The sequence below is a fragment of the Schistocerca gregaria genome, chromosome X, assembly GCF_023897955.1.
Source record: "Schistocerca gregaria isolate iqSchGreg1 chromosome X, iqSchGreg1.2, whole genome shotgun sequence".
NCBI classification, from domain to species: domain Eukaryota; kingdom Metazoa; phylum Arthropoda; class Insecta; order Orthoptera; family Acrididae; genus Schistocerca; species Schistocerca gregaria.
Window position 1 is genome coordinate 873,242,178 of NC_064931.1, and position 9,660 is coordinate 873,251,837.

The 9,660-nt window shown below is 40.5% G+C and overlaps 1 protein-coding gene across 1 annotated transcript in view; it reads right to left on the minus strand.

Annotated features, from left to right (window-relative positions):
- LOC126298227 (uncharacterized) overlaps positions 1–2,276 on the minus strand; it is a 142,844-nt gene extending 140,568 nt beyond the window's left edge. The window contains exon 1 of the mRNA XM_049989532.1: positions 1,497–2,276. The gene's annotated coding sequence lies outside the window, so the exon portion shown is untranslated. The remainder of the gene's footprint in view (positions 1–1,496) is intronic.
- Positions 2,277–9,660: the final 7,384 nt, after the last annotated feature.

The window sequence follows — 9,660 nt, forward strand, 5'->3', positions numbered from 1 at the left end:
CCTAGCACCAACTGGAGATTGAGCCCTATTACAGTACCAGAATACCATACAGAGTCAATATATTACTCTTGTTTCAAAAGAATAATATTTTTCAGGAAACCACCATTGAGTCAATAGCTGTGGACTGGTTAAAATAAAACTATTATAATTATGAGTGTATTTCAAAGCCCTACATTTGTTTGTGCATATATTTAAGAAATATGGACTACTACAATCCTCTGAAATTCATATTAGTTTCTAATCAACAATTCACCACAAGCAAAGAATGAAAGTGGCATTCTTAATAATACAGGAAATCAATCATCACACTAATATGATGAATCCAATTTTGGTACAGAAACAAGTATAAAATACACCAAAGCCGATTTGCCAAAATAACAACAAATAAAATGCCATGCAAAAAGTTAGAATTTTGTCATGTGTTATTAGAGTATTAGATGGGACAACAGATTCAAAAGATGTAGAACGTGTAATAGTTATTTAATTTAAAACAAATAATTTGCAAATGACAGCAATATGTGTATTGTGTAGTACTGTAGCGAACAATTTGCTTTGCACATGTGTATTGTCTCAATGTAGCCCTACTGTACTGGTTGTACCATTCACTAGTACAGTGTGGCATGACTGCCACCATGACAGCTTACCTACAATATTAATTTGCAATATCCACCTAACTGTGGCTTGGACCTCAACCAATACATTCTTGTGTTGTGGAAAAGGTATAAAGAAAGAATTAGTCTCTATACCTAGACTATACCTCCACATTCCCTCTTTTGAAAGAAAAGAGTGGTGTTCTCTGTATTTTCTAATATGAAGGAGACAAGTGGACAAGAGCAAAATATGAACTGCATGCTGTGAACTGTACACAATTATTACAGTTTTTTCCCAAATAAATCAGCCCTTGTTAACTTTCCATGCCCACAGTGTTTTATATTCAGGCCTACATTGATTATAATGTTCAAATATCTATTAGTGTACAGCATACAGGCACGAGAGCCATAGAAAAAGATATCTTGGATTCATACTTTGAGTGCTCTATGATGTGTGATTACACTACTTCTATTTCTTATCTGTACAAGTTATATAAAAATATCATTGAATGATATAATGTTTCCAGTTACTCAAAATGCTAATAACAATATAGGTTATCTGATACTACTGAAACAAGAAAGACATAACACATTCAATAATATGTGTAGAATACTAGACACAATGTACACACTATGTCAGACAAGTGTCAGCAAATATTAGTATCACTCAGAGGTCACATCTAAATCTTTGTCTTCAGCATAGGCAGCTTTTTCCATCTGTTTACATGTATCCTGTCAAGTGTTGTTTACCTTCGATTTGTATCAGAGTTTATACGCAGTTTTAACTAACGTAAAACACACAACAATTTCACCTCATTCAGTCGGTTTCATTATTTGTAAACTACTCTGCTACATCTCTAGTTCAGAGGTCGAAAGATTTTATCTTCATATAATTGTTCCACTTACTTTACATGCTAAAAATCCCTGGTGCTGATCAAGTACATAGCCGTCGGATTGCTTCTGCGTACCACCGGAAAACAATTTATTAGTGTTAAACAACAAGAAATGCATTCATCATCGGTGGGCGTCTGCCAAACACTGGATCTGGTCTCTCAGAGGTCCATAAATAAACCTCTGGAAAACGTATTTGTGAGATCCTTCAAAACAGTCCAAAATTTGGGCCTTACTTCGTGAAAGGCTCATGTCCACATGCACTTTGGCACTAAATCATTCTGGGATGCGTAACTAACACACACACACACACACACACACACAGTACATAGTCTGATGCACAACTACTGTTTAAAACGAACGTTATTTCTCACGAGATGTTCATTGCGACGACGTCGGTACAAGAAATTATACTGATTTCCTCCCGGCATATTAGTTACACTCTATCTTTTTTCTGCAAGTCTTATTCACTGTTATATCTCAAACATTATCAGGGTACAACCAAAACAATGAGTTCACTTCCCACTTCGAAAGTATATAATTACCGCACACTGTAGTAATAAAGTAGAAAAATAGACTGTATTTTTACGTTTCGTCTCAAATCACTTTTTTAATTCCTAGCCGAGTTTTTAAATTAGTGCAGAGTTACAATGTCAGTCTGACACGCAATTTTCATTCATTGTGCAGCCTCCACTGAAATGGAAGATAAACCTTACACTGAGTCAACTGCTTCCCCCACCACATTCAGTAACATCCGCTTGTACGTGTTGTACGTTATCTGTCGGTAGTTCCTTACTGTTCGCCGAAATTGCTTACTTCATAGCTTAGTCAGAATGAAATTATCACAACAGACTCATTCGTCAGATCCTTATGTACGTAAGGTCTAACATAGAAATGAAATTAACGATATTTAAGGAAATGTTGGTGGTAGACTATGGACAGGTGTACAATAGATTTGAAGCTAGCCTACTGTTTTAAGTAGTTAGATTAGTCACTTGCGAAGCCTGTATTTATAAGTACTATACACAATCCGTTATTCTTTTACAAAACAAACTCCAATTAAAAGCAGATTAAGGTACAATGGTAGTGGTCTAATTATCAAGAGTGTGTAAATTTCATTGTTGATGGAGTGGCCGGGAATAAGGTAAATTACAGGGCATTACCACTCTACACCAAGGGTGTGTAAGACGAAAGTTATTTTAGCGCAGACTAAAAATGTTTATTCTTGGAAAATGTGTTTACAATTTAAGCCAATAATATTCGGCCCCAGACATACTAATCACTCTCGAAATAGCTGAATATATTTATACGATTGTTAACAGGTGCACTAACATTACTGTATGTGTTTGTACCCAAGGATGTTTCCTAAAGGAAGGTGATCAGGTCAACCACGTAATTAACGAGTGACATATTGGCCTCTCACGTGCGATGCAGTATCGTCACTGCATTGTCAGTCAATGTCTCAGCTGCGTACAAATTGGCCAAATCCGTATACGAATACATGAACTTCGCGTTCTTAGAATACTAGCCTTCACTTCAGACCGTTATTGTAATGTCGACGGCAGTTTCACAATTATTGCGCATACATTTGGCTGAGCGGTAAGGTGATGGGTTCACACACAATATCGCAATACAGCCATGGGGCGCTCCTCAATTCAACTTTATATATTGTACGGAGTGCTGAAAATCAAAGTTCTACACCACGAATAACTAAAGTATTAACAACATACAGACGATAAAAGCCTACATTCAATGCTTATGTCCCTCTGGGATAGCAACCGCAGCCTACACCAGCAGTCAGTAACATTTTAGACGAGTCGCTACGTCATACAGCTTCAGCTACCTGCGTTCGTGTAGTAGCTGCATATTTGCAACATTTCAAATACGACAGTAGTAACAGTGACGATTAAGCGTTTCCGACTACTGTAAAAACTGCACCTGAAGTGTAGGCACATCTATAGGTTTCTACTTGTCGAACAACATGTAAAGCATGACAAGCCGCGGAAAACTTTTGTAGTTACGTAATCGTGCTGACCACGACAACATAATATTATAGTGGCCATGAAGCCCATGCCTATTACAGTTGTACAAGTTTATATGCCAACTACCTCTGCAGATGGCGAAGAAATTGAGGAAATGTTTGATGAGATAAAAGAAATTATTCAGGTAGTGAAGGGAGACGAAAATTTAATAGTCATGGGTGACTGGAATTCGAGTGTAGGAAAAGGGAGAGAAGGAAACATAGTAGGTGAATATGGATTGGGGCTAAGAAATGAGAGAGGAAGCCACCTGGTAGAATTTTGCACAGAACATAACTTAATCATAGCTAACACCTGATTCAAGAATCATAAAAGAAGGGTGTATACATGGAAGAAGCATGGAGATACTGACAGATTTCAGATAGATTATACAACGGTAAGACAGAGATTTAGGAATCAGGTTTTAAATTGTAGGACATTTCCAGGTGCAGATGTGGACTCTGACCACAATCTATTGGTTATGAACTGTAGATTAAAACTGAAGAAATTGCAAAAAGGTGGGAATTTAAGGAAATGAGATCTGGATAAACTGAAAGAACCAGAGGCTGTACAGAGTTTCAGGGAGAGCGTAAGGGAACAAATAGCAGGAATGGGGGAAAGAAATACAGTAGAAGACGAATGGGTAGCTCTGAGGGATGAAGTAGTGAAGGCAGCAGAGGATTAAGTAGGTAAAAAGACGAGGGCTAGTAGAAATCCTTGGGTAACAGAAGAAATATTGAATTTAATTGATGAAAGGAGAAAATATATAAATGCAGTAAATGAAGCAGGCAAAAAGGAATACAAACCTCTCAAAAATGAGATCGACAGGAAGTGCAAAATGGCTAAGCAAGCATGGCTAGATGACAAAATGTAAGGATGTGGAGGCGTATCTCACTAGGGGTAAGATAGATACAGCCTACAGGAAAATTAAAGAGACCTTTGGAGAGAAGAGGGCCACTTGTATGAATATCAAGAGCTCAGATGGAAACCCAATTATAAGCAAAGAGGGGAACGTAGAAAGGTGGAAGGAGTATATAGAGGGTCTATACAAGGGTTTTGTACTTGAGGACAATATTATGGAAATGGAAGAGGATGTAGATGAAAATGAAATGGGAGATACGATACTGTGTGAAGAGTTTGACAGAGCACTGAAATACTTGAGTCTAAACAAAGCCCCGGGAGTAGACAACATGCCATTAGAACTACTGACGGCCTTGGGAGAGCCAGTCCTGACAAAACTCTTCCATCTGGTGAGTAAGATGTACGAGATAGGCGAAATACATTCATACTTCAAGAAGAATATAATAATTCCAATCCCAAAGAAAGCAGGTGTTGACAGATGTGAAAATTACCGAACTATCAGTTTAATAAGTCACAGCTGCAAAATACTAACACGAATTATTTACAGACTAATTGGAAAAACTGGTAGCAGCCATCCTCGGGGAAGATCAGTTTGGATTCCGTAGAAATGTTGGAACACGTGAGGCAATACTGACCTTACGACTTACCTTAGAAGAAAGATTAAGGAAAAGCAAACCTACGTTACTAGCATTTGCAGTCTTATAGAAAGCTTATGACAATGTTGACTGGAATACTTTCTTTCAAATTCTAAAGGTGGCAGGGGTAAAATACAGGGCGCGAAAGACTATTTACAATTTTTACAGGAACCAGATGGCAGTCATAAGAGTCGAGGGGCATGAAAGGTAAGCATTGGTTGGGAAGGGAGTGAGACAAGGTTATAGCCTCTCCCCAATGTTATTCAATCTGTATATTGAGCAAGCAGTAAAGGAAACAAAAGAAAAATTTGGAGTAGGTATTAAAATCCAGGGAGCAGAAATAAAAACTTTGAGGTTCGCCGATGACATTGTAATTCTGTCAGAGACAGCAAAGGACTTGAAAGAGCAGTTGAATGGAATGGACAGTGTCTTGAAAGGAGGATATATGATGAACATCAACAAAAGCAAAACCAGGATAATGGAATGTAGTCGAATTAAGTCGGGTGAAGCTGAGGGAATTAGATTAGGAAATGAGACACTTAAAGTAGTAAAGGAGTTTTGCTACTTGGGGAGAAAAATAACTGATGATGGTCGAAGTAGAGAGGATATAAAATGTATACTGGCAATGGCAAGGAAAGCGTTTCTGAAGAAGAGAAATTTGTTAACATCGAGTATAGATTTTAGTGTCAGGAAGTCGTTTCTGAAAGTATTTGTATGGAGTGTAGCCATGTCTGGAAGTGAAACATGGACGATAAATAGGTTGGACAAGAAGAGAATAGAAGCTTTCGAAATGTGGTGCTACAGAAGAATGTTGAAGATTAGGTGGGTAGATCACGTAACTAATGAGGAGGTATTGAATAGGATTGGGGAGAAGAGAAGGTTTTGGCACAACTTGAATAGGAGAAGGGATCGGCTGGTAGGACATGTCCTGAGGCATCAAGGGGTCACAAATTTAGCATTGGAGGGCAGCGTGGAGGGTAAAAATCGTGGAGGGAGACCAAGAGATAAATACACTAAGCAGATTCAGAAGGATGTAGGTTGCAGTGGGTACTGGGAGATGAAGGAGCTTGTACAGGATAGATTAGCATGGAGAGCTGCATCAAACCAGTCTCAGGACTGAAGACCACAACAACAACACGACAAAACTAATTTTCCTGCGCTACGCTCTATTCGACATGTAAAAGCGGCCAAATAATTAGCACCGACAACGGTGGAACCTATCGGCTCTTGTTTAGAAGTGGTTGGTTGAAATGTATTTTCTTTTATGAAAAACACATAAAATCATTTAAAACTTTGTTCCTTGTATCACGCTCAATGCAATGATGGCTCTCAGAGCCGCATGGCGTTGAATCGTGAGCCGTGGATTTCCAGCCATTGGTGTAGATCGTGTTGCAAGATAACTTGATGAATGGTTGATAAAAAAAATATATGGGCTAACAATATCACCTTGCAAACCTGAAGTAGTTGTGTATAGTCGCAAACTTGTGGAGCACCTTGTTCCAAATATGAAATTAGAAGATGATACGATATAAGTATTACCGACAGCACGATTCCTGGGACTGATATGTCACCCACATCGTATGCTCACATCAGATATGTGAGATACTGTTGATTATTTCAACGTACAATAACCACTCACAGATGGCAGGTGGCAGCAGTATCAGTGAAGAGTATTTAAAGCGTATCAGGAGGATGCGGAAAACAGTGCAATTGTTGTCATAATGTAGAAATGGAGAGATTTATCTGATGTCCAAAAGGGTATATCACTGGCCTTCGGGCCAAGGGTCGAAGGATTTCTGAAACGGCTGAATTCTTAAACTGTTTGTGTGGCGGCATGTATAAAATACGAGGGCTATTCAAAAAGTAAGGAACGTTTCCCTCTGACGCCGCTAGCCACGATCAGATCGCGTATATTTTGGTATGTGCGTACTCGTTAGCTCGGTTGGCATCCATTCGTGACAGCGGGAACGTCTCTGCGCGTCCGGTTTTTTCGATATTCGAATTTGAAATGTGCGCTGCAATAGAAAATCCTTCCAGTTGTGAGGTGCGATCCGTGATACGTTTTTGTTGGGAAAAAACCTAAAACGTATAGAAATTTATCGTGAACTGTGCGAAGTGTAGGGAAACAACGTAATGAGTGAATGTTCCGTCCGGAAATGGTGCATTCGGTTTAAAAATGGCCGAACCAACGTTCACGATGAAGAGAAGAGTGGACGCTCAAGCAATGTGATTGACGATCTTGTCGTTAAAGTCGATGAAACGATTCGTGAAAACCGTCGCATCACAATAACGAAGCTTTCGCTTTCTTATCCACAAGTTTCACGGACTTTGTTCTTTGAAATTGTCACTCAAAATCTAGGCGGATCTCCAGGCGGGCGTGACTCACTGGCTGACGTCTCAGGCGGCAGAATTTTACGACGAAGGTCTTTAAAAGCTTGTCCACCGCTATGATAAAGGCCTCAATGTGTTCGGTGACTATGTGGAAAAGTAGTATGTCAGTCGCTCTTTCAGATGTATATAATAAAATGTATTTCTTGTACTTAGCTTTTCTTTTTAATGCCAAAACGTTCCCTACTTTCTGAATAGCCCTCGTACCTCGTGCATGGCAAAATGGAGCTATCCACAACTGGTGCCGAGGCGACTGCGGTGCGCCACGGACCATAGGTGACAGGGGTGACAGATGACTGTGGAGATACACGTGCAGATACTGGCCAGATGAACCACGGTGCTGTCAAACAACAGTGTCTCCTCAGCAAACGTTGCTGCTTCTGGTCTTCTGCAGCAGCTGCCTGGTTCATACACCCGTGCTGACTGCTGTTCGTCAGTGACGGAGGCTGGAATATCGCAGCTGGACATCTACTGAGTGACGACAGGTCGCCCTTTCAGATGACTCACGTCTTGTGCTCCATTGGACAGATGGCTTTTGGCGTGTACAGCCCTGCAACCGTCGTTGGAAGGATCCAGGCTGGCGGAGGGAGCATTATGATCTGGAGAATGTTTTCGTGACATTCTCAGGATTATCTCATCATTCTGTAAGGCACGATGGATCGACAAAAGTATCTCTCTATCCTTGGGGACCATTGGACCCCTACACACAGTTTGTTTTTCCTCCACACGAGCCAGTCGCGATGGCCGAGCGGTTCTAGGCGCTTCAGTTCGGAACCGCGCGACTGCTACGGTCGCAGGTTCGAATCCTGCCTCGGGCACAGATGTGTGTGATGCCCTTAGGTTAGTTAGGTTTAAGTAGTTCTAAGTCTAGGGGACTGATGACCTGAGATGTTAAGTGCCGTAGTGCTCGGAGCCATTTGAATTTGAACCTCCACACAGATGCATCTACCAACAGGAAAATGCAGTGTGTCTCAGAGTTCACAGTGTACGTGCACGATTCAAAGAGCACCAGGATGAGTTTACAGTAGTCCCTTGGCCAACGAACTCGTCAGATTTAAACCCAATCGAGAATATGTGCGATCACTTGGATCGGGCTGTTTGCGCCAGTGATCCTCAACTGAGAATCCTCGGGTTGGCACGGTACCACATCCCTGTCAGTACCTTCCAGAACTTCACTGACTTCCTGCACGTCTCGCAGTGGTCTGCACTACAAAAATGGTCGTTCAGTCTTCTGACTGGTGGTTACATTAAAATGACTGGACAGTATATTAACCCAATACCGTAGCCTATTCTACAGTGTAAGGTCGACTGCAAGACTACCAAGTGTGGTGGTGCAGTGTTAATGCAGTAGACTCACTGTCTGGAGGAGCGGGACTGACTGTCTTATTCAGTCACCCCGACTTGGTTTCCCAAAGCCGCTTAGGTGAATAACTGGAGGGTTTAATTTCCAGCAGCACACATATCAAATCTCACTCAAGTTTATTTCCTTTTCATATAAATGTATGTATGTGTAAATATATCTCTAATGTATTTGACGCGTCCTATAGTACAGGATATTCAAAAAGAATTCACATCTTCTACATGACTGAAGATAGAAACTTGGGATGAACTTCAACTTGGGTGTTGAAACAAAAGCATTTCCCTCACATCAGTTGTAAGTTATCAGTTCGTGTGGTTGCCAGTAGGGGTCTGCATCATAGCCAACAAAGAGACCTGTGTGTTCATCATGCAGGTAGCTCACTCTCTCGTTAATTACCCTTAGTACGTCAAATCGAGATAACGATAACACTGAACCAGAAGGCATTTTGCGGTCTCCATTTCAACAGGTACAATTTATTTACAATTGTGCGGCGTGCTTTTCGAGAAAAATATGGCAGTGCACACCCCACAACTTAATGGGTGCACGGATTATGCATTGCACCATTGATATTCGAGGTTGCCTGATTTCACGGTATGTGAATTTATTTCAGCGACACGAAAGAGACACAGAAACGCTCAGTAAAATTCGATGAGATGTTTTACAAGAAAAGCAGTGGGTAGTAAGTAAAAGAGAGGCTTTTTAAAAATTTCAAAAAAGGATCAATTGAATTTGGTATAAGATCTCATGCAGGCATCTGTTCGAGACAGATTTACACGGATGAGACAAAACATTATGACCACCTGTTTAATAACATGTTGTTTTACTTTTCAAACACAGTGCAACACGGATTCCGCTCGAATGCATTCTAAAAATCATCGACAGGATTGCAGAAGTACGTGGCATCAGATGTCTGCAGA